This window comes from Osmia bicornis, chromosome 15 (assembly GCF_907164935.1).
Source record: "Osmia bicornis bicornis chromosome 15, iOsmBic2.1, whole genome shotgun sequence".
In the NCBI taxonomy this organism is placed as follows: Eukaryota; Metazoa; Arthropoda; class Insecta; order Hymenoptera; family Megachilidae; genus Osmia; species Osmia bicornis.
The window spans coordinates 3,988,726-4,015,327 of NC_060230.1; the positions used below are offsets into that span (position 1 = coordinate 3,988,726).

A 26,602-nucleotide genomic window follows, 5' to 3' on the forward strand; every position below is an offset into this window, starting at 1 on the left:
CGCGAAGAACTGTCCACCGAGATCCTAATCGCAGCACGGAATTACATCTGTTATCTGTTCGGAGGAGCGAGAAGCGAGCAACGATCGAACGAAACGCGTGGCAGCAGCGATTGAAACGCGATCCTTTTCCCCGGAAACGTGAATTAACGTTAAAACAATTACAGAAACGTTTTCAATTGCCGCGGTTCGGTTTGCACTCGTCGAGCTATCGTTTTCGCGAGTCCGGTTCGTGTTGCGAAAATTATTTCGTCGAACAATACGGCTGCTGCGTTGATACCTCCCCCGTATCGAAAACGGTCGCGGTTTAATAGAGATTCAATCAAATCGAAACGCGGGAATCGAGAGTGGCTCAAGTGCTAACTGCTTCATGGAAATTTCCTCCAATTTGCCATGAATTTCGCGCCAACATTTAATTACCTGTAGCCCCGTTACACGGAACATCGCACTTAATCCCTCTGGGGTTATCTGTTTAACCAGAAACGATGGATTTATATTCGAAACAAAGTGAACACGCGACGCGTCATTTTTGCGCCCACTTCAAGCAACATTTCTCCGTTCCTCTTTTTCCCCGGTTCCCGGCTACCGTACGACGTCGATAACATGAAAATTCTGCTATTGATTAATTATCGCACGAATCGCTGCACCCTGAAATTCTGAACGTTTCGACCGTTCGGCGTGATTGAAGCCGTAGTATTCGCCAGAGATTTAATTGAATTGGAACGCGTCGAGTCGGTCGAGTCAGTCGAGTCGATCGAGTCGATCGAACGGCGTTGAAGCGGCTCGTTGATTCGATCTTCGTTCACGGACCATCCGGATTTGAGTCGCGCTATCGATATACCCGGCCGAATCAGTGGGAAGCCAATCGTGTTTTTTAATTGTCAGGCGAGAATCGCGACTTCGTTTTTTTTCCACGATAAAAGAAGCTATCGGCTATGTTTCTCAGTTCGATCACGTACCTTTGTATCAGAGAATACTGCGAACGGCGTGCAAGATGAATGAGCATTAAACGTTACTATTTTTTTTTTTTTATAGCTATTACTCTTTCGTTCATTTTCTGTTCACATATTTCCGTAGCAGGAAAAAATGGCTCTGATACTTCTGAGACAAATTGGAACGTTTTCCAAGGAAGGAGCACCGCGTAACCGTAGAAGCGGAACGGCAAACGGTTGAGCAGACGATGACATAAACAAATTATAAATAAAACATTGAACATCTCGGAGACGCGTGTAGGTGCACGATCCGTCGCGTCGCGTCGTCCTCTCGGTCGTCGTACTCGTTGTCGTCGTGCCAGCAGCGTAACGACCGCTTTGAATTTCATGAGGGTGCGAATGAATTCATGGTGGGATGGCGCGGTTTACCCCCGGGGACTCGACGACTTCAAACACTTCCCGTGAACCTCCCGTCAGTTTGTGAAAATTTCACGCTAGCCATGCGGTCGCGTCGTTCGAAAAGTAATAACAATCGTTCCTTGCTTGGTAAGCTTGGCCATTTTTAAAGGGAACTACAATAAAGCTAAGGTCATTGCGATACTTGAGAGGGGTGAACTTAATCATTGCACGGATAATATCCCTTAATGATATCCCTTAATAACTTAATAATATCCTTTTCTAGCTAACTTTTTAACACGTTCGCTACCACCCAGAAAATGTTAGGGATATACTGTTTACCATTATATTCTAATTCCTACAGTAGGTAATTCCTACGGTAATTTTGACGGTAGCGAGGAACGTGATAATAGTTTTTTAACAGTAATGAACATTAACATTAACGCGTTAAAGTTGTAACCGTTCAAATTTTCGCGGTTACATACATAGCATGGAGTGGGGTAGGGCGCATGCGTGTTATCCCCTCCAAGTGTCGGATGAGCTTAGGACCTGCCGGTCGATAGATCGATGTGCACTCTAACCTCTCCGGGCGTCTAAACCATACGTGTTGTGAAAGAGGGATTTCGCATAGAGAAATACCGGAAGTAACTTTAGTCAAAGTGACATTCGACCACACAGGAAAACGGTTAGTGCTCGCGGTTATTGTTCGCGCTTCAAATTGACGAGTTGGTGATCGAAACTGTTTCATCGGATCAATTGGATATTTTCTCATGATGCGTCCTCCGCGCTGTGCATTCTATGAACAGGAATTAGGACTGAGCAAGGAGATTATTATTGACTGGACAAGTTTTTGCCGTGAGGTAAGTTACATTTTTTCTGATAACCTAATCTAATCTAACCTATATAGGTTAATGACGCGTTTTAAAAGTATTGTCTACCCCACAAAGTCATTAACTTTTGAAAATAATGATTTTATGTCAATATTTGGCATTTGCTTTAATATTTTGGCCTTTTTGTTATCTTCTTGAAGTATTTAACGAGTAGAATCTAAAAATCCAAGTTTTAAGACACGGAATCCATCGGTTCAGAAGTTATGCGTGTGTAAAACGGGGCGTTTTTAGCATATGTGACGTCACATCGACGCCATATTGAATTGTAGCCTGTGTCGTCCAATGAGTGGAGTCGGCTACCTCATTGGTATACCTAAGGTTAGCTTTTTTTTTAGAAACAATACCAACCATATTACAGATAGAAATCAATATGGCGTCGAAATAACCTGTGAAATACGCTAAAAACGCTCACTTTTACACACGCATAACTTCTGAACCGATGGATTCCGCACCTTAAAACTTTGATTTTTAGATTCTACTCGTTAAATACTTCAAGAAGATAAAAAAAGGCCATAATTTTTGGACCCCCGAAGTAAAGCTCAACAATACCTTAGTAGATAAATACAAGCGACCCCCAAATTTTATCAACAGTTTTGGATTCGGGGGGCAAAAATACATAGAATTTACCTCTTTTTAATTCATTTCTCGTTGGGGCCCTAATTGTAGACATTTACCATTTTCCGTTCCAAAACACCACCTTTACTCTTATGTATTGTGAATTACAGCTGAGCCGGAACCCACAGGATTCAACGCGTGTCTTCCTTCTTCTCCTGTAAGTACTTTTCAAACCTATAGAACAAATTACGAGCATTTCCACGTTACATGCTCGTTACGAGCGTAGTTTAACGGTCGTGCGTCGTTATTCCGAAAAGTGTTGCTGTAACTAGAACAAAACCACAGCGTCGGTAAAAACTAGAGGAGGTTCTTCTATCGTTAGTTCTTTGCAATATTCTTCCGGCGAATTAGTAAGCGAGCTGCGCAAGCTGTATCGTCGATTATTTGATCTAATATTATCGTTTGTGATCGATCTAACACCGACAGAACCGAATATTCGATCGCGGACGTAGTCGTAACATTTCTTAAATAAATTGTCTCTTTACTAGATTTATCAGATTCGACTAGTGAATCCGGTCCAGCTAGGTGACGTCACGCGCACAGGTAATCTGTTGAAATCCCTAGGGTTGGTCGTCGTAGCGCGCGCATAATGCGCTTTGTCGTGTTCTAGAGCTGCGACGCGTGTGCACCGACTTTGTTTAGCAGGGTGTTTTTGCGGATCAACGCGACGCGAAACGCGACAAGCGACGCGCATCGAGAACACGATCGTGCTCCACTCTGGAAATCTAAAGAACGCGGTTCGTTATTCTCGCGTGAACAAAAGCAGTTACAACAGCAGAAAAAGAAACGAACGAGAAAGTAAGAAGGGCGGAACGGGATGGTTGAGTTGGACGGATGGAAACCCGGTTAAAGAGAAGCTTGGTAGAAACAAACGCAAAGGCTCGCTTCTTTTCCCTTTTCCTTTTACCTTCCGTTCTCGTCTCTTGTCCTCGCACAGACGGATTCGAACCACCCACGTTGCTTGTCTTCGTACCGACGTCATCTCGAGTAATTGCGGTTGCATAGAACGTCGACGGAACGCGCAAATGCGCTTTGCAATTCGAACGACAGTCCCGACTGGCGAGATTTAAACGGCGTTTATCCGTTCTTCAACGACCACAGCTTCGAAGATGTTCCTACAGTTGGCTCGACTGACAAAAGATTCGTTCGGTTAACGAACCTCTTGGAATTAATCGACAATGACACGCTTGGATTGTAGGAAGCGTTCGCGTTTCTGTCTGTGATGTTATTTTTACACTCGCCGCTACATTTTCCACGCCAAGTATGCGTTATCACTAGTTAACGTTTCAACTAGAAGAAATAATAAATTCTTTTCTTTCATTTTCATACCGCAACATCAACACTCGTTCTATGTGATGTAATGAAACCAAGATATCATTGTTTGCAATGACTAATTCGAACCCTTGTAGTTCTCTCGTCGCGTTTAAACGCTCCCCGAGGGAGAAGCACACGCAGCTTTGAGCGTACACGTCGTTTCCCATTCACGGCACGATCGGGGCTAATAATTTTTGACTTGGCGAAGCTCAATTTCATTTTTCCGGGAGAAAAAAAGCGCAACACGGGCTAGGAACGTAAAAAATCAAGCGCTGAAAGTGCACCGTGCTAGCGGAATTAAGGACACCAAGTAATACAGGCGGATTATTAAAAACCGCGATAGGAAGAGCACACAAAAGCCTTGGGCGGAAAAAAAAGAAGAAAAGAAAGAAAAAGAAAATAAGGTCGAATGCAGCTGGCCGGTTTTAGTATTCCCAGAGCGGAGCGGTGGAAACGCGATAGGTAATTAACCTCGTTGCTGGCAGCCAGAACGTGCGAAGCTTCTTCTTTATTTTCTTACACACTCGCGAGTGTGTAAAACGCATACAAATACGATCTTGTTATCTCAAAATTGTTCAAACCGAGCAATTACACGCAACAAACGTTACAGAGAACGATTAGTTTCGAGGGGATGGCTTTCTTAATTTCCAACCCCGTCGAAACTGTAAACCCTTGTGATCTGTCAGATGCCAGCAAGATTCTAAGTACCATTCGTCCGCGAGAAAATGGCATAGCTAAAACTTGTAGAGATCTATGCCCCATTAATTGGTCGAATCGCTTATCGAATCGATGACTTCAAAGCAGTGGCATAGCCTCCAGAATCTATGGGTGGGAATTAAGCTAGATATTGAATAGGGTCAGCTGGAGCAAACGAAGATCCTCCATTGCCTCTCTCCTATATCTCCTCCTACTGACGATGACTACCAATGCTTCTGTTTATTTACTATTTTCAGTTATTCGTTGTCAACGTTCATCTGGTTAAATTAAATTCGTAGTTACAATTGATTACAACGAAGCAAAATAAACTGGAACGTGAAACATCCACCTGAACCTCCATGACAGAAAATAATACGAAGGGATCGTCCCTCTGATATTTTCCCCCGTACATTGTGGTTTCAGTGGTTCCGACGTGATCCTATTCGTCGCATAATTTTATCATCGTCGTTTTGTGCCGTCGCTCCGCACATCCGACCGTTGAAAAATTCTCCCAGCACACCGTTCGTAATGGCGGTTATTAAGAATAATGATTGCCGAGCGGAAAGCAACAGACTGGCGCGTGAATACATATTCATGAGAATAAGTGAATCGACCAATATCTTACCATATTCACCATCTCTCTCCCTCCATTTCTCTCTCACTCTCTCTCGCCCTTCCTCATCCCTTGAAAACGTATACACAGCCGGCCATTTCATAAGCGTACGTCGTCGTCGTCGTCGTCGCCGTCGTTTATAGACCACGCCGGATCCTTTTAACTTTCCAACGATAAAAGCGAAACAAATCGCGACCCGCTTCTCATCGCTCGCAAACGAAACTTTTCCCGTCGTCGTTCGATCTCGCTTTGACGTCGTTGCGTCCTATAAAACCAGAATTTCTTCTGTTTTCCCTCCTATCTGGACTTCCATACACTTTACAAGATCCCGCGATCTTTCGCGGCTGCGTCCACGTTGAAATCATAGACGTTGCTCAGTCTTTGGAAAAATTTCGATCTATTCGATTACCAGATTATCCGATGCGTTTCCATCGATTCCGATATTCAACCAACGCGCTACGATTAAATCTCTTCGACATAGGAAAATTTCTTTTAGACTCGAGGCTGTTTCGGAACGGGTGAATTTTGAAAGAGGACGCATCCGCGGCCACGTGAATGGAAAAAAATTGTAACAATGGTATACAGCCGTTGTACGTACGAGAAATTAGCAGTCCAGATAATGGAATAATCGACCGCGATCTCAGTTCCTCGTTTAACAGTTCAAACGAGCGAATCGCGTGCCGCGAGGTATTCGCGTGGTGGACTACTTCCTGTGCTCGCCGCTAGAGGGACATCCGCAACAACTTTCTCGCAAGTTCTAACTCGACTATCCGCTACTCGCTATCTATAAAGAATGTTTTATGCAATTGCTGGAAATAGAAAGAAAATGTCAGTAGGTGAAAGTTCAAGGCTGTTCAAAACTGTGTATCTACCCATCATCTTTAGACTGCAATCCACTATTCTATATCCAACGGTCTTCTACGTAGACTTACTTCCGAGTCCAGCAGTAAGTTCTGGACGAAATACTCCTTCCTTCTCCCCTTTCATTTCAACCTCGTCCTTCCCGTTCTACAGTACAACCATCGTACTCGCGGAACATTCCTACGAATTCATCCGGTAGATCGGTAACTTTCCTCCTCTCTTTGAATCCAAGAATCCTTTGAAGCTATTACGCAGATGTACCAGAAAGGTTGGCCGCTCGAAACAAACGAAACGCTCAAACTATCCTTCGAAGTTCTATTCTAAGCAGAATAGCTCTGGGAATCGGAGAGAATTATCGCGGTAGCGAAAGTAGGAGGGTAGGGTGAATGGAAGGATAAGACTCGGATAATTGGCTGCATCGGTTCGAAGAGGTCAAAATAAATCGGTGCGGACGCGAAATGGAGGGCTTGCGGGGGAGGTCAGGGCTCGTTGGAAAGACGAGCGAGCAGAGGTAGTAGAGGAGTAGTAACCTAGTCGGGAATCGCGCGCGCATCGATCCCTTCCGCTCGATTAAGCCGAGCGATGATCGTGATTGGATCTAGCAGGAAGCCGGGTAGAATCAATTATCCTTACGAGATTCAGAGAGGTTGGAAGATTCGCTTGGATCGAATCGAAATCGTCCCGAACGCGACCAGATCGACGATTAAGATCTCGAGCAGCCATCCTACTGGCTTGGTTTATTGTTTTTCCGTCCCAACTCGTCTACGTTTCTCTCCACCGCGCTCCGAACGAGGGAAGATGAAAAGCTGCCTCTCTTTTCCTTTGTCTTCGTTCAGTGGTCTGGTGCTTTTTTTACGCCGTGGGATTTACGCGTGCAGCTTTATTTATTCACGCTTTAATTACCGTCCCGAGGCATCCCGTGGCTCCCCGTCGCGGAGCTTTGCCGTCCGGGCACGTGGATGCACTCCGAAACGAGAAACTTCAGGGTGGCAGCTAGATTAATGGGGCTTGGTTAGCGTTCTTCACCCTCTCGCGTGAGAAATTCGTCCGGTATACACATATTCGAAAAGAAGAAGAAGAAGAAAAAAAAAAGAAAAGAATAGACGGGACAGAGTCGAGGGATATGATAAAAGTAACAGGGACGAGTGTAACGTCGTTATTCATCGGGAGCTTGGTGTTTTCTACGTTGTCTCGAAATGACGTTAGCCGGGGCTTTTCAGGCTCTTCTTTGTTCCAGAAACAAACGGTCGACCCGTGAAATACTTGACTCCATTTTATCCCTCTTTATGACCCCGATTTCAGCCTTCCTACAAGTCGCTTCGAGAAATTCCCTCCAAAATTTTATTGTTCAACGAAATTGCCTTCCACGAACCTTCTCTTACCCCCATCCACCCGCTACTCCCGGCGACGAATTCGATAAGGTTTCCGCTGATATTTCGTTGCCAACAATGTAGACGCGATCATGATACTTCTTATGGTGGTTGAGCTGTACGAAACAGAAGTACAGGTAGAAATAGAACTGGAAGAGAACCTGTGCTTCGTCTAGAATTTCCTAATAGATTCATCGACAAGAACGCTAATTAAACGCTGACTTTCTGATGTATGCTGATTTCTAATCTTAAATCAAGGATATGCAACTCTTGTCCCGTTATCTCAGAATCCCCTAGCTTATCCCGACAATGATGTCAGAAGCTGAATGAGATCCTTAACGCCATCGCGTTCCCCTTTGTTCCGAAGATATTTGTTGAAGATTTCCGGCTGTAAGCCGTGTTCATGTGGAGTTTTAGTCTAACGTTTCATAAGCGTTCAACTAGCTTTATCAAAGTTTAAGCACTATCAGCGCTTCTCGTTTCTCCTCTATTCTACGATTTCTCGAATAAAATCACAGGATAGTAAAATACATACGAGAATATCGAGGCCGCAAATGATCCGTCCAGTGACGAAAGGGCAAAGTTATGGGCTACAATTACAGCTACACTTTTTACAGAAAACAAAATGCTAGTCGAAGTGGTTAGAGTTGTTGTCCAGAGCGACACGCTTGCTAAGCTCGAAAGGTGAAAGATGTTGAAGCGTGTCAGAGTCGCGAGTGAAAGAACTCTTTGGAAAGAGAAAGGGTGGAGAAAGGCGAGTTGCCGCTTCGAGGTGGTTGTCGAGGTTCCTGGCGATGCAAGTAGCCCCGGAAGATACGATCGAGTCGAGTCGAGGGCTGGTCGAAGAGGGCAAGGGACGGTCGGCATTCATCCGAGCAGATAACATCGCTTGTTAAATCCACCCTTGCCAGGGTGGTGTAGCAAGCACGCTTACCTGCAGGCCGACGTTGCTGCCAACATCCTACTGACGCGAGATAGCAAGTCCACTCGCTGGTCCATCCATTCCCCTTTCTACCCTCGATTATCCACAGTTGCTTCTCCGACAATGCTTCATCATCAACGCGAGCATTGCCACTAACCGGCCGCTATTACCGATTTCACTGATCGAACCATCTGCCGCTGAACACCGCATTATGTTCCGGCGTAACTTCCTCGTGTTACTTTGAACATCAAACGCTATCGGACCGAACGTTCACTAGTTCACCTATCACTTTTGTGTCGCTTTGGAATGCTTAAAGTTCCATTTTCATAGTTTAGAGTTTAAAATTTTTGAATTTTTGAAGCTTGATACGGAAGTCGGTATCTTTCATTCTCAAAACTGTAGGGAATGGAATCACGAAATAATTTCGATATCTCTGGTTATCATCGATTTCCCTTTTTTCTTTTTTACTGATGAATATCCGATAGCAAGCCAACTGTCGATACACGAACGCGTGTTCCACGTCAACGGTTACAAGTACGGAGTATCGAGCAAATCCTCGACTGTCCAGTAGGCTTTCACGCGAGAAACGGATCATTTCGTGCACATTAATCCGGACAGTAATTCCGTTCTTTTCGTTAGCGACGAAGTGGCCGACAGTGACGACGATATCGATCGTTGTCAGTTTCAGCTTCGAGCATGAAAGTTCACCGATCGAGTCAGCTGTTACGCGTAACGCGATTAACTGTCGCGTCTCGACGTCAATATTGATTTAACCAACCCCTTCCCTCCCGCTCCGCGCCCTTTTTTTCGTTAGGTTGAAAGCTATCGATAACGGGGTACTCGACGGTGTTCGAGTGGGCGGCGAGTGGCGGACGCTGACGTTCTCGACGCGACGCTCTTCTCGTCGGATGGCACAAACGTTCCGCGATGATTAATCGCGTACCGCGCATTGTTCGCAGTTCCACAACGAAGAAGGATCGTAATTTTCTTTCCCCCGCAAATTCAATCGCGTTACACGGAGCGCAAAGTGGGCAAGACAAAAACAAATCGGGCAATAACAATACATCATCTTTATCGTAAGATATTATGAATACCGAATGACAGAAACATTACAATTCGATTTGTGTACGGAAAGGATAGATCGCAAAGTCGACTAATAATGAGTTAAGAAAAAAATTAATATAACAAATAAATTCTCCTGGATATTTGAACATTCTCTTGAATTGACTCTACTGCTCTCGAACTGACCCATCGCTTTACTTTTCGACCCAACGAAACGTGAGAAAAATAGGAATCGTAAAGAAGGATAATGTTCGATCGAGGTAAAAAGAGTGTCACAGCTTGAAAAACAATTGTACCTCGCGTTAACGGTGACGATTTGTCGAACGGCAAAGACGGTTCGAACAATTTGTGATCGAGTCAAGGTACATAGCTACCAGCGGATGGCCGTCGGGTCACGAAGGGATAAAATGTTGGCAAAATAAATAAAGCGTGTCGCTACTCTATCCGGCCAAGCTTTGAGAGTTTCTCGTGAAAAGTGCTCCCTCGATCCCAGTCGACAACGAGCAAAGGGTCCGGTGCTTGAAACCCGGCCGAAATTAAGCGACCGGCAAAATTTGTGAAAAGCCCCTTTTCAAGGGACCCGTACCCCACTGTTTCCAGATCCTCGAAAATCCTTCTTGTAATAATTTCACAATGCCAGCCATCTTGTCGCTTTGTCCCAGTCCCGCAGCGAATGTTACGTAATATATCGTTGCATGAATAGAGGATTGAAACGTTCTGAAATTCGACTACAAACTTTCGTATTCCGATCGTATACCTTGCAAAATGAATCGTATTCATCGTGAGGGGAAAAAAAAATCGAACTACAAGAGCCGATTGAATTTCATATTTTCCAACGATCAATGACAGGATTACGCAAGTGTGTATCTCGTTTCAGTTCGTTAACCGGATACGTCTCTTCCCTCTCTTGATGCAGACAAAACGATGGAAAAAGCAAGAAGATAAAAAACGAAAGAGCACCGTGGTAGGGTGGAAATAAACGATACATCGAGGGAAATGATTTCGAGAGCTTACCGCGACAGTTTTAACGCGGAATTAATAGACACCGGCTGTCTGGCGCGCACCTCCCGTAGTTACTCGAGCAGAATCGCGCATTTTTTGTTGGCCGCAACGAAACTGCAGCATAATGCAAGCTCGAAGGCGCGAACGCACGAACCGCCAGCATCCTCTCCCTTCGGGGCGTGTCTATGATGAGGAGCGCGTAAAATAAACAGAGATAAATCGGTGAGTAGGAGAGGATGGGAAAGAGAGAATAGGAAGATCACGCACATGTGCATCTACGCGAAACCGGAAACGGATACGGTGGAAACAGGGTGGAAAGGGCTGGCTAACGATGGTCGGCAGGGAATGGCAGAGGGGTGACGGACGCACGGTTGGTCACTGCGACGGAACCACGGTGCATAAATCCGTCGCTTGACGAGCGCCGTTGTTTTTGCGATTTACGAAGCGCGACAATATTTGCGAATTTGTCGTGCGCGATCGGTGTCAGCGTCCCGACGCGACGGGCACCCACCGTTTCGACGCAACCACCCGACGTAAATACAACGAATTTCACGATAATTACTCAAGAACCGCATGCTTTTACGCGAGCGCGAGCTTGCGAGAAAATTGTTACGGATATTCATCTGATAGCCGGTACGGAAAACGGCGGCGCATCGCGTTCCACTTAAAAACAACTTTCAATGCTAATTTTCCACGTTAATAACAGGCAGCTTAATAATTTCGGATCCAATAGCGCGAGGATAACAATGTTGCATCGTAAAATGCCGGTAACTGCGAAGAATGTTCGATACCCGATCTCGGATACCAGCCACTAATTGCCAATCGTAAACTCGCGCCGCAAGTTTGCGTAACGAGCGCGTATATCTGCAGCCCATCGGTCCGCGCTTTTCCTATTTTTCCTGGCAAACTTTTGCAATAACGACCGCCACCACCCGGTGAACAAACGAGTCACCAGATCGGTTGGCGTTAATCAATTTTTAACAGCAACAACAACAATCAGGCCGTCGATATTTCCGTGAATAAATATATAATGCGATCGCCTCGACAAAACCGTTGTTCAACATAATTGGACCAACGTAACAACGGCGATGAGAGGGATAGGTGGAAAAAACGACACCACTTTAAAGTCATTAATTATTAACGATAAGCGATCCACTTTTCTCAGCATTCCATGTATGGCCATGTATTCGCACAGGGTGCAGGTGCCGTTTCAAAAACCTTAGCTATTGATTTATTTAACAATTCAATATATATTTTCCTCGCATTCGACAGTAGGTGTTGATTTAAAAAATCAATTTTCTATTCCTTCGAATTCCTCGACAAAAACCTTGGAAGAAAGAAATTTATCCACTTTCTGGGACACCCTGTATATTACGAAAGCCGTACAACCGACGGTAATTTTACTTTCTTTCCGTTCCCCGTAACCTCCACCCACCGACCCTCTTCTTTTTCTCGCCCTCAAACGAGCTATTCTCTTCGTCATTAACGTGCCAATTTCTCTCTTTTCACTTGTTTCTCCCTTCTCCCGTTTCATTCGCGCCCTCGATGCCTATGCTTCCGTTATGCGCCGATCGAAACGAATTATGCACACAGCCAACAACCTCTTTTTCCTCCCTTTTCTCTATTTATTTATTTGTCCTTTTTTATCGACAATCGAATTGTAAGTAGAGAATACACACGTCAGGGTAAGAATGGAAACGATTCTCGATACGTCGCGTTTCAAGCTTCCTGCAGAAAAAACGTCTATTAACGATCGGGATACATTTTGACAGGGTGCAACCAAACGCGAGATAACGGGCTTGTTCGACGAATTCGCGGCGTTAAGCTTCTCTGACGGCCAATCACGAGTTACAAGCTCGATTTTTGATTTACGATGACACGATACTCCGATTCTTTCCCCTATGGACGTGCGACCATCGGGGGTAACGTTGAGTTTCAACCCGTGTATTTTTGAAACGGTGTAATCAACGCGAAGAGAAAATTAGTCGAGTTCGTTGCATACGCGTTTTTTCTCCTTTTTTTTTCTCATTTATCAACGGGAAACTGTATTTTCGGAGTGGTGCTTGAGTGTATTAATAGCGTTTCGTAGCAATTAAGTAGGCCTTTTCAAAGAATATTCAAAGTTTTTACAGCTGCACGTCGATAAGGTAATAATTTGTACCTTGTAATTACCTCAGAAATATTTGAACAATTTTTCGGTTACTTATAATTAGGAACACTTAATATTAGCACTAAACCTACCTAAGACGACCGAAATGTGCAATTAAGAATCCTATAATTTGTCAAAAATGCGGTGAAGAAGAATAAAATAAACACATCGGTAGTGTATCGGTAGTGTATCGGTAGTGTTTAGTGTTAAAGATATTAAACAATTTCCGATTGTCTTCTGTGATCCAACAAATCAACATGAATCAGAGATCAAACAGGTAATAGAAAATACGTACGACAACCAGATGATCCGTTCTCAAGCGTACGCGTGGTCTACGCAACGGCCATTATCGTTATTATTATCAATTGAAACGCGTCCCGAGATCGGTATCGGCATAATTACGGCCGGTAATGACTTGTAGGTTAATTGGCTACCGTGCAAATCGATTTTCGATAATCCGTCAAAGAGGGACCACCGCTCGCGCTCGGGCTCCATCTCGGGCTTTATCATCGCCGGCGTAGCTATGAACTAGTCGAGACTGTACAATTAGGGCAACCTATCTGTTCGCTTTATTTTTGCGTTCGCACGTCTCGTCATTCTCGTTCCTTCTTTCGATTTTTCGCTTCGAACCACCGTAGAAAACGTGATTGTTCTTTTAAGGTCATGGATCAGAGGGGTAGCACTTTGAATGTTGAATTCTTGATCTTCATACATAAATTTTACACCAAAATTCACTACTTTATGAACCACTTAAAGACCGAATTATTTTGCAAAGATCCGGCAAAGTTTCTCGAATTTTTTTTTCATGGATTTAGTGAATAATTGTTTGGCCTAATTTTATGATATGATTTTTAAAAAAATATTGTCCTTTGAAAATCTGAAGCCTAAGCAGAGTGTAGAACAGAAGCAGTTCTATCAGTGGATTGCGGCGATCATCGGAATCGTGTGGTGAACGCTTCGATCTGGTCGAGACACGCATTCGCGTGATTGCGTTTCCCCGTTTCTTTCGTTTCGTTTCGTTTCGTTCCGTTCCGTTTCATCCTAGCGTACCATTGCCGCTCCGTTCCACAGCGAGTAATTTTCCTGAAAAACGTCGCGCTTCTGTCCGTTCGTTGAAAGAAACCAGGGCTTGGTCGTCGCTTTCAAAGGTCTTTGTCCGAGAATCCATCTTCAAAAAAAAAGGGGGCGGGAAAGAGGAAAAAAGGGGAAAAACGTTCGTCTTGTGACGCTAGACCAAGCTTTTTCCAACGCCGGAACACCGTTGCTTTTCGTTCTTAAAGCTGTCGGAGGATCATCGAACACGTTGTATTGTTCGGCTAATTGCTCTTAACCGTTGTGGAAACAACGAATCGGCCAAAGTAACAAGAGTACTTCTACTCGAGGCTAAATCCTCCGTTCAAGGAAGCTTTGTACAAGTACTTTTCAAAGCTACTTTTCGCGCTTCTCGCGGCTTACTTATGTGGGTTGCTTCACCATCTTAAGAAAATTTCATTTTCGCTCTCACGATAAGTTCATTAAACGGATGTACTACCCTGGCGATGTTCTCGTAAAATCGACCGAACTACCATCGAGTTATGTATTCGTGGTCGAAGCGAGCAGATGATAAAGATCGCCACGATGTAAATGCCGGGTAGACAAAGGATTCGTGTAAGTACTTTGTAAGAAGCTTTAATGTAAATGGACTTGCACGAAAAGGGACGCGCGGAAAGGAGCTTTATGAATCGATCATAAGCTCCAGCTCTTCTTTTGTCGATGGTCTATCATTGTGCTTCCATTGTGCTTCCATTGTGCGCACCTTCTTCAAACGAGACACGCGTGATTGCCTGATTGAAGCTGAAAGATCCTACATCGTTAATTAACTTGAAACGATCGCTTCCATTCTTCGTACGATTTCCCTTCGTTCCATTTGAAAATAAAATAACAGCGAAAAATTAATCTCTCAGGATTTTATTTCTTTTTTTCTTTTAACGAGAAATTTTTCTTAGAACGTTCATACGAATGTTACGATGCAAATCGCTTTGAAGTTTAGTAAGAATCGTAACACGATAACGATACGTTCCCGAAGGCAAAGACTGGCGAAACGAAAACTGGGATCCGAGAGATCCAGGCAAATCCTAGTCCTAGCTAATGGAGGCTAGAAGTAATTATACGCGGCGTATTAATCAGCTATCGCATTACTTTGAATTTAAGCTAACGCGGAACATCCCTTTGGGGGAACGATGGAGACTAATTATGATGGAGTGACTAGCAACTCTCTGCGACGTGTCTGTGTCTGGCATCTTCCAGAGGCCGGCGCGGCGCGGCACAGCGTTCACGTAGCTCTGCTGGTTGATTTTAAGCGCGGAATTACGCGACAACCTATCCGACTCCGACCACTAGTCTTTCTGTAAATTGCCAGAAAATTTTCCCTGCCCCTCTATCCTCTCCATCCTCTGTTCGAAATAAAACTTTCATTTGAAAGCAACTCTCTACAGTTCCCTCCATTTAGATAGTTCTATTTGATATCTATGATATGCGTGTAACGTGGACTAAATTTTATTACCACAAGGCTAAATTAGCTACACTTTCACGCCCGTTTCCGTCAAACTTTTTGTCAGCTTTTGTCAGGAAAGAATCGCGTCGATCGATGCAGAATTTATAACGAGCACTCTCTCTATTTGCCTGACAGAGAAAGAAGGGAAGAGAAAGATAAGCAGACGAACTGAAATCGTACATCAACGTCGAGTGTAATATACTCCTGTTTCGAACGATCGTGGGGGAAAAGAGGGTGGATAAATATAACGCCCGTACGAATCAATTAGTCTGTTGTTTACAACTTCCTGCAACTGTTTCCGTAAATTTTTGATGCAACGCCGAGCAAGAGATAGCGGAGCCACGGTGATTCGCGTTTCGATGAAGAAATCGATCGCGCAGCGTTTAGTCAAACGATTCTCTTCTCTCTCACCGTTAGCGGGAATTTGCGAGCAGACAATCGGTAAAGCAAATGGAAAAGCGGACGCGCATAATACGCGCGTACAGGATGCGCGGTGTAGGACGGCGAAGTGCAGGGCAGCGCTGCACGCACAAAACGGAGATTAATATCGCCGTAATTCGTTGGTCAAATATTTATTTCGTGTTTAATTAATCGTTAGCTTTTAATGGCCCTGCCCATATTTCCTGGCTTGTTTGGCCTGCCGTCTGGTCGTGGCCCGACCGGCCCGTGGCTGTTCTATTATAAATTATAGTGGAATACTGTTAGGCGGAGCCGAGCGTTTGCCCGCGTTTTATCAGCGAATACTGTGAATTATTGAAGCTGACCTTGCTCGTCTCCGCCACTCGTTCTTCCTATAAATACAAAAATATACAAAAAGATTAATAATAATACGAATGAATGATTGTACAAACTTGTTCAACAAATTCGTTTAGTCACAAACAACATCGGAGCCTTGTAAAACTGTTAACAGTACCCAGTGATAATTTGACGAGATAAGAAGACAAATCCTTGGTTCCCAACATTTTTTTTTTTATGATCATTTTTATGTAATAGTTATTCAAAAAGAGACAAATTATCATTAAAAAAAAAAAATTTTGGGGAACCAAGGATTTGAACCGTTGATCTCTAGATTGCGAGTTGTATGTGTGAGTTTGTCATACTTCAGAATGTAAGGAGTAACTAACTGTAATTGTTAATATCTTTTAAACAATTAGCCGTCTGCCCCCAGAAGGGGGTATAGGCGTGTTTCATTAATAAGTGAGTGTAACATTTGGGTAGTTCCCCTTGTTAGTTTCGTAACCATTCAGTGTTCACAATGAAGTTTTTGTTTTCTATGCAACGTCATTTCCAGTAATTAATATCGAGGTATTAAAGCAAACCGGGCATCGCGGTGCGATTCGAAGAAATCACGAGGGCCAGGTTGGTCCGCGAAAGGAGGTCGAGACTGTATCGTGGTCGAGGTGTACGCGATTCCTCCCTTTTGCCATTCCCCTGCGGCCTTACGGAATACGCGGACGGCTAGCGATCCGTAGTCACGCTAACCCTACTAATTGCATGTCCGACCAAAGTATATCACTACTACTCCCATCTCTTATTCCCGCCCAGCTCACCGAATCCGCTCGATTCCCTTCTCTCGACGCTCTTTTCCTCTCTTTTCATCTTGCTACCTCTTCATCACTCTCGCCTCTATCAACCACCATTCTTCCCCTAGCTCTAACCACTGTCGCTCTACACCCAACCCCTGCTTTCCAACTACGCGTGTTTTCCACCGCACGAAAGTTAACCGAGCTCTATTCACCTGACTCGAGAGAAACTATTTCGATTAGATTCATTGTAGACACCCGCGAAACTTGCCTTTCTGTTTGCCTCTCTCTGTTCTCGTTCTTCAGATTTCTTGCATTTTCAAGAATACCGCTACTGCACTTTCAATCGAATCGAATCGATGGACAGAACGATAGAGCAACGAAAGAGGCAACGTTATAATCTCTTTTACACCTATTTAATATCTCCAGTTGTCTCTACTATCTCGTCGTGTATGACTTGGTTTCTTCGCGAATGTTCAGACCGAGCTTCGTGTTCTCGCTTTCACGTTTCACAGGCAGAATAAGCTCGCGTCGAATTTCACGGAAGTCACGATTTACCTCCGGATGCCTGACACGCGTTATCTTCCTCGCTTTCCCTCCGTTTTAGCTTCACGCGGCAGCTCTCCTCGTCCGTTTTCTCCTCGCGATTAATCTGACGGATTCGCCCTATATTCGCCCTATCTGTCCCTTCGTTATTCCGAATTTATGATATCGTTTGTACAACCAATTCGTTCCAACGAATTCATGCTCTGTATGCTGTTTCTGCTCCTTTCATTTTTAGATTTTTAAATATTCGATTTTTTAATTATCGATTGAACATTGATAAGCGCAGCAAGGATAAGCGGTAGAGTAATAGCTCGGGGCAAAGCGTTACGTTGTAACGATTGCCCTGCTGTTCGTTTTTATGCTGACAAGTTGAATAGAAAGGCAGAAGTGACCCCCTACTGTATGCTGTTGCCCGATAGTTTGCCCGCAGGCAAAGCCGAGTTGAGGTAAACTACTAGCTGTTCAGGCATGGCAATTCTAAGCATTCCCGTTTTCTTGCTCTTTCCATCTTTACCCGTTTTACCTCTCTCTAATTGCGTTTCATCCTTTCTACCTCCCCCTGCTTCGGCCCCTTTTATCGCTTCATTCATCCGACCTACACCGCGATTATTCCAGCGACCAAGCGCGAACAATCGACTAACGTATTCATCGTCGCCTACTCGCCATTACGGCATGTTTCTACTGCAACGTAACGAGCAACAACGATCCCCGTCTGCTTAACTCCGCTCCCGTTGGATGAGTATCGAGGCTGACAAATTGCCGGTTAACGTTATCTTCTCTCTGTCCGCCATGTTAATTAACGACTAACGCGGAAAACTCATCGGCGAAACCATCGGCTGGGAACCATTAAATATTTCTCTGTCGAAGAGCGTTACCTTTTCCCGTTCATCGAGAAAATATCGGAAAACTGGAGAGCGTTATACGAACAAACCACAATTTTCCTATCACTTATTAACCAAACAATAGGGTTGATGCAGTTTCGTTGCTTCCATAGCTACCCCTTTCCATCTGATGTATTTGTAACGACCTTTTAACCATTTTTTCGTTAGCCATCGCAGAGCCGTTAGTTTTTCCCTCGACAAGGTATTCCATTCGACCGCCTTCAGTACTTCGATGTACTTTTTTTTCAATAATAATCTTAAAGCTTTTAGGTGCCATTTTCAGTTTTTAGCTCAATATTTTTCCTTCTTTGTTCGTTCCATGTTTAGTACAGTGTACTGAAGCTAGTTGTAGTTATTAATGAAATAGGATAGCACTGTGGTAAAGTAACTAGCAGAAATCCAGCAAAACGTTCTCCGTTTCATCTCCTATTCCTTTTCCGTTTCTCTGTTAACACGATAAAACTACTCATTGATGACCCCGAGAAAAAACGGTACGTAGTATGTCGAATGTTGAAGGTAAAATTATCAGCACAATAGTATGAAAACAAGTCACAGTCGTATCGTTGTTGGTGCTACAGCACGTTCCGAATAAGAGCAGAACCATGTCGAATTTCATAGAAGCTACGATTCATCCCCTGTGGAACATACTCGATACGCGAAGCAGAGACCTGCAGGCAATCAGGCAAGAGGGTTGGAAACCGAGTGAAAGAGAAAGAGAGGAAAGGCTACGTGTAGATACTTTCTCCCTGTACATATCTCCGGAATGATCTTTTTCCGACTACAAGTCCCGTTTTCTCTCTCGCCAAGGGTGTTTTGCGATTAATTCTCCAACAGAGCGCGAACGCTCTGACCGAGGCTTGGTAAAAGAGCCTCGTGTTCTCTCCCTTCCGGTTCTCGGTCAGTGGACTGGAGAAAATACGAGCGATACTCGAGCGATACATACCCCGTGATTTCCAGTCGTTGCTTTCTCTCCTTTGCCTGTTCCTTCAGTTCGATTCGTTTCCTTGTTAAGCGTCGACAATCGGCGACGCGACAAACTTAACGCGCCATGAAACGTAATAAAAACTCGTGGAAAGAAAAGGGAAGAAACGCGGATAGCAAGAATCCTTTCAGCCACCGCAAAGCGTAAAGTATGGCGATTTTATTCCGCGGATAAGCAACACCGTCGCGACGGCTAACGTGGACACTTGTGTTCCCTAGGATAGCATCACAGACGGAACCAGAATATTTATGTAAAGTCTCGTTTTCCCGAACGGACTGGCCACGTATAATCGGATAACCTGTCGAGCGGCAGTTTACACGAAATATTTACGAGCTCGCGAACACGCGTACACCGTCATCGGCCGAAAAACCCATTGCAACTAACGAGCCACGCTCAAATTTCAAATAACTCTGTCATCGATCTGTCGGCTTTCGATTCGGCAACGAGTAAATCGTACCAGCATTTGTCAACATTCGCCTGTGTCTGTGTGTTCAATCAACTTATACACCGATGCTCTTCCTAATTTATCTAATTTATTTAATTTACGTCTTGTTCATCCATTCCTTTCCGATAATTACCTGACAGAGTGAAAAACGATACAGAAAAGAAGCAATGGGAGATATTCGTTTGCTCCGCCTGACCCCACTTCTAATGTCTAGTTTAATTCCCACCTATCGGTTCTGGAGGCTATGCCACTTCTTTGAAGTCATCGTCACCGCATCGCAAGGGATTCGACCAATTACGAAAATACTTGCGACGCGAAGTAGGGATATCGGGTAGTGGGGCATAGATCCCTACGAGTTTTAGCCATGCCATCTTGTCGCGGCCGAATAGTACTTCCTCTATTAGCTGTAGTAGGTCCGTAGTCATAGAATGGTGTAAAAAGAAGATGAGAAATTTCAATTTCAATGTTGGTGTAGGTATGTAATCGAAACAATACGCGTGTCCTAGTTATCGACATGACGAAACAAGGACGCCGACGTATTGCCGACGAAACTGTTGGCAAGTAACTATGATTAACTGCTGTGACGCGACGCAGTTCTCAAACAGAGATTTCCCGACTACGATTCAACGGTGAAGTGTAATTTGCGCAACGACGATTGGACCGGGTGCGAGCACCGGATGGAAACGTCGACCTAACCACGACCTAACATCTTTGATCGTTCACCCGAACTAAATATCGAATAGTTCCGTACCAGTCCATCTTACCGCAGAGTCATTAGTTTACCGTGTCGCTTCGTTAACGAATAGTCAATAAGCTGTATACAAATTGTAAACCGACAAATTGGCTGTTAGAACAACATCTCGACGCCTCGTAAATCTTCCACCCTTGAGTTATAACATCGAAAGTCATACCGCATTCGTCCAAATCACGCCAACTTTACGCTTTAACGGTTTACCATCGAGTCACAATAAGATTCAGACATTTCACGAGAATATTAAGATAAATAAACGGTATATCAGTTCCATTTAGGTCAACAATCAATATATCATTTATACGCATAGCCCGAGGTGATGATCGATAATATCCATCGTGGAACATATATTAGACTTCGATATCACGAGACTACCGTGCAATGTTGATTCGATACCATTCCATCGAATTAAATCTCACAATCGGCCAGTATTGAAACACCCTTTGATTCTTTTTGAACGAGAACGGATAGAGCTATACTATAGTATTCAACGCCTATCGAGGGGTGTAATACATCATTGAAAAGCTTAATCTATATTTTTTTCTGAATGGGAGGATTTGCGGTAGCCAAGCCACTCACCTAGTTAGTTGCTTTTCTTTATCCAGCTTTCCAATAATACACCACACCCCAATGGGCGTTGTCTCGAATAGTACTGTAACATTGTCCCACAATAGATCCCTCAACAAATAAAAAATCATTGCTGAAACTGTCGCGACGGAACTTGAAGGTTTCCTTATTGTTGGTTTCTTCTACTTGCAACATATCCCCTAGTGGACATTGCTCGAAATATGTACTATTGTATGTAGCACAGAATTGAACTGCTAGTTCATGCAATATGACTGCGAATTTCGCGGATCTTCTCGTAATACAGTACTTGACAAACGTCGTGGGTATTCAGACCATCGACGATATTCCCGTAACTTCGCTACCTTACAAAATCGGCGATGGGTAGCATGACAGTTGCGTTCGACGCGACTAATCAAGCGTTTGATTTTCATTGATTTACGAGGGTGTGTCAGTAACGGGCAGTTTCATGGATTCATATACGACACGCGTACAACGAGGGTAAGTGAACGAACAGATGAGTGGAGCAGCAGTAGCAGTAAGCTGGGTAGGGGATAGGGTCCAGGGAGTGGGTGGATTTATTGCCAGGTTACCGAGCCGTGAATGCAGCCGGACGAACGGAGAAAACCGCAGGAAACTCTGTCATTGACCGTTGGTAATTTCTCTTTCTCTCTCTCTCGCTCTGAACCATTTTCACGATAATTCTCTCGTTCTCTTTATCTCGTTCCCTTGTTCCACGGCCGATCTCTCCTTCCCCCCGTGTGACAACGTTCGTTCCTCGCTGTCCATGGAATCGCGTCGGTTTCGAAACATTATCAACTCGTAGACAAAGCCGTATGATGGCTCAGCTTTCAGCCGAAGCGAATTTCATTCGCTCGAATCCTCTCGTTTCATAGCGGTCGTTGCGCACTGGTTTATCCAGTCGATACCTTTATATCTATATACACTTCCGATGAAATATTTCCCGTCAGCACAGCTGTTTCTCCAAACACGAAAGACGGAACTCGAAATATCCTAACTCCGAGAAGAAAAATGTTCCGCCGATGAAATTATCGAGAGGTAGAGTGAATTTGTCGCGTGTCGTCGTATGTCGCGAGGGTGTCTTGCTACGAAGTTCTACGCGTCGAGCACTGATTAAAATGAATCGTTAAGTATCAACGAGTTTTTTGGGAAAAACTTGAGGATACCAGTCTCACAGGTATCTTTCATTAACGGAATATTAACGCGGATAACAGTAGACGCGTCGTTTAACAGGAAAGTTCGAAACGGTAGAAGGGACGTTGGGCAAATTTTCAAAATTTGATATTCCTCTAATTAGCGTGCCGCCCGAGAGAGTACGCTTTGGACACGGAGAAGCCACGGACGAAAGTGGAGACCGGGCTCCATAGCCGGTGGAAATAAGCGAAACACGCGGTACTGGTCGCTGGTGCACGTATATACACCGTGGACGGAGTCAGAAGTAAAGAGAGGTTAAACAGAATTCTAGCGAGCACTCTCTCGCGTACTAGCTCCAACCACCCCATCATCCCATAATTGAGCTTTATCACCCCTATTTCGAGCAGTTGCCCCTATCTAATTTTCTGCCCCTTCATTCGCCAGCCTGTCTCGACTCGAGTTTGTTCAACTTCCGTGTGAAACGGGGAAGCGGGCAGGGGAAGAATCTGCGAGTCTATTGGGAGCTTGAAGCACGGGAAAAAGAAGGAAGATTGAAATGAAACGAAACGAAACGAAGCTAAACTAAACACGACGGTGCACTCTGTTCCTGGTAAATGGCAACTGCGATCAACGATCTCTATTCACGACGTTTCCACTGCAAACGAATCTGAATCAATAGATCAAATTTTATACCAAACATCGTTGGTTAAAATAATCGTAATTAATGATGGGTGAAAGAGTCAGCAAAATCGAAAGATTGATTCTTTCGACACGAAAAGGCTTTAATTCGACTCGACTTGGCACTTTCCACAAAACTAAGAAACGAAAAGCAATCGGTGAAGGGTACGAAAATAGAAAGCAAAGTTCGGTTTTATCGTGCAGAGCCTATTTGACCTTTTAAACTGATCGCCGAGAAGTTTATGAACCCACGACGACGGTGGTTGCTTTTCTAAAAAAAGAGAAAGCTAACCCTTTTATATTCTTGGAGAAAATTTCTCTTTACCCCCTGGTAACCTTCCTTTCCTAAGAATATTCTCGACCTATCGATTACACGACAGTTCGAAGTTTAGATTACCTCAATCTTAGAATGGCATTTTGAATATTAAATACCCCTTTCTTTTTAATCATTCTCTTTATTTTTATCTATTCGTTAGCTGTAATCGATGAATATCATCGATTCCGAGCTATTTTTCGGATCTTTCGTTATCGAAGGAAAACCAAGCGACAGTAGATACTATCCACCGCCATCGCCACCGGGTTCTATCTATCTGACGATGGCGATACATCCTGCTTTATAGCGACGATGAATATACAACGAACGCGACATTAGCAAGTGAAATCTCGAGGAGAGAAGATGAAGAGGCGTCGGGAATGTTTCATAGTAAAACGCGTACATTCCAAGTCCAAACAAGCCGATGCATAACTGAGGAAGATTCTAGGGATAACCTGTTGGCTCGACTGTCTTTGACGATGCTAACGAAGTCACCTCGACGGATTCTTCAGCTAGCGCAACGTCGACGAGGGGAAATCGTTATTAGCCGAATCGTTGGTCGTGAAAAATTCCATTTTCCCTGTCTGGCAAAGAATCTTTTTCGGAGCAAAAAAATCGTCGTTGACCGATACGTTATCCGAAAGTGTCTAGGTGATGTACGATTGTGAATATTCCGTGGCGGATCGACGAATTTCGAGAATCTTTCGGGATCCTGGGGAATAAGGGATTCGTCCGGGGAAACGACGCGTCTGCTGCTGACTTTGACGAAGCTTCGCCAGTTCGTGCAAAGAACCTACTTCTTTTTTTCACATTCGCACACTTTTTCTAGCTTCGAATCAATTTCCGCGACGTGAGCGACGCTGTTGGACCGAACCCGAAGAAGAGATATTATTTCTTCGACGATTAAGGGATTGCCGTATGATTTTCTGCCACGATCATAGTAATAGTAATCTGATCAATTAAAAACGCATCGTTCAGATACAACACATGTAGGTACAACTATCCACTTGGATTCCATCTGCAGTTACCGGTTCCTCCGGCACGGCAGCTTCCAACTATTTTATCGCGGACCAGACTCGATGTTATTGCGGTGTTAACAGGGTACTTAAAGAAAATTAACCTTTATCGCTCGGACTTTTAATCCGTTCGCGCTCCAGTTGGCTAGGAGCTTTAAACGGCTTAAGAGAGGTAATCGACGAAAGGATTGTTTAGGATAATGACCGTTAGCCAGAAAGTGTTTGGTTCGTCGTTCGAAATGGACGATTATAAAGCAACGTGCCATTAGGGCTAATCCTTTATTATATATCTACGATGATCCAATTACAGGGAACCCCTTGCTCGCTGTACGGATCGCTTTAATCGGGAAGACATTCGCAACCACGTTATTACGCGAACACATCCCCCTTAATACCGTTCCACTTCCTGCTGCCGATAGTCATCCTCCTTCTCTCTGCATAAACTACAATTCGACCGACGATAAGTCGATTAGTCGGATTCTCTTCGATTCCCGTTCTGGCTGCCGACAGATCGACATCCGACCATTCTGACCAACGATCAAGGATCGAGTCAATTCATGTTCGCCGTGTCCAGTCTATAGGACGTACCGAGTCTTTTACGATCGTGAAACGGTTAATTTCTTGTGCAAAACCAACGAATAAGTATCGAAATATGGATGACGATGATTGTTGGTTTATAGAGAGAAAAGGAGGACAGGAGAAGTAGTTATTTCGTGGGACCTTGTTGATAATATTGGTGGTAGGAGAAGGATGCGTTGGTTTCGAGGATAAGCAAGTTCGGTCCTATCTGTCAGTGGCAGGCGAAGCAAAGCCCGGAGGGCATAAGGATCCAAAAGGGTGGTACTGGTTGGGTGAAAGGAGGGATCGAATGGAGAAGGACGGGGACGGGCAAAATTGCCGTTTAACCCCTCTGACCCGATGAGATTTTGAATCAGTTGCTCCGTACACCTATAAACTACTGTAACTTTAAAAATACAACTTTCAATTGTGCTTCAAATTATTGCTTATTATACCGTTTCATTCAATTTCATACGATAAAAGTGAAACGCTCGGATCTTGGCAAGTAGGTAATCTTTATCGACAGAATATTAATTCTGAAATCTTACTGATAAATTGATGGAATTATGTAGCCAGGGATGAGCAGGGTCGGAAGGGTTAAAAGCGACGCGAGTATCTCGAGTCAAACTGTCTCATCGAAAGTCCTATGCACATCTTCGGTCCCTCGAACTAGTTCGATAATATCGGATATGGCATCCCCGTACTTGGTCGGCCACCTAACCACCGGCTCTTTCCTAACCCCGAGTCAACCAATATGCGGCAGAAGTTATGCGGTGTCGCCTTATCCCTTCTACCTTCCATTCGACTACCTTCCAACATGCTCGTCCCGAGAAGATGCTGAGTTCTCGAGTTTCTTAACTTTTCCCTACTTCCTTCCTTCCTTCCTTCCTTCCTTCCGTCTTTCCTTCCTTCCTTCCTTCCTTCCTTCCTTCCTTCCTTCCTTCCTTCCTTCCTTCCTTCCTTCCTCCCTTCCTTCCTCTCTTACTTTCTCCTCTCTCTGTCTGTTCCATCGTTTCTTCCGGCCGGTATGCTTTTGCCTATAAAGTCGGTCTCGTCGAGAACTTAATATCTCTAGGCGTGCCTCTCCGACGTCGGATGGAATTTTATCAGTGAATCTGCGCCCGTTCGATTGCTTCATCGATCACTCTCCACTAAATTGCCAATAACTCTTCTGTACGCCCAGTGTATGTAGTTATGTTTCGCGGTCGTGCCTTGACTACTTTCTGAACTAATTTACCGACGAGTCGGGAGACAAGATCTTCCTTCTTCTTCCTCCCATGCTTCGCCTCTATTTCGCTTTGCCTCCACCTTCTATCTCTCTTCTCGATTACCTTCGACAGAAAATTTCTTCTTCGATAATGAAAATTTCTCGTTGCGATCGGAGCCACGGTGATCGTTGATATTATTAACGTTATCACTAGGTTAGGACATCGAACAAAGCTTGCGACGCTGTTACAGGCACAGCCACGAGTAGAAAGTTTCGGCTTCTAATAGGAAAACTTTTCTCTATCGAAAATCTCAGGCCCGAACAGCCAATAAACATCTGCGCCTCGCGACTCCTGGGTCCGTCCACGATTACCTGTGCGCAAACTTTTCAAAGTTACACGTCCACCCATCACGTGTAACGTAGCTAATTGACAACGCGACGCTTTTTCAACCGGTGTGAAAACCCGTTTAAAATGGAAATGATCGAACGTTCGTAAAGCGAGTATCCTGAAATCGTAACAGAACGATAGGAAACACGCGACACGCCAGGAAATTCAGTCCTATTTCCTTCCGGCGTTTGAATATCCGGCCGATGCAATTACGCAAATGAGCATATTTAACGCACGTGCGCC

The 26,602-nt window shown here is 44.3% G+C and overlaps 1 protein-coding gene and 1 long non-coding RNA gene across 2 annotated transcripts in view; one reads left to right on the top strand and one right to left on the bottom strand.

Moving 5' to 3' along the window:
* LOC114877391 (nephrin-like) overlaps window positions 1–26,602 on the bottom strand; it is a 244,880-nt gene that overhangs the window by 192,357 nt on the left and 25,921 nt on the right. The window lies entirely within an intron of this gene.
* LOC114877395 overlaps window positions 1,903–26,602 on the top strand; it is a 61,039-nt gene continuing 36,339 nt past the window's right edge. Inside the window, exons 1-2 of the long non-coding RNA XR_006830162.1 lie at window positions 1,903–2,185; window positions 2,941–2,987. This is a non-coding gene — a long non-coding RNA (uncharacterized LOC114877395). The remainder of the gene's footprint in view (window positions 2,186–2,940; window positions 2,988–26,602) is intronic.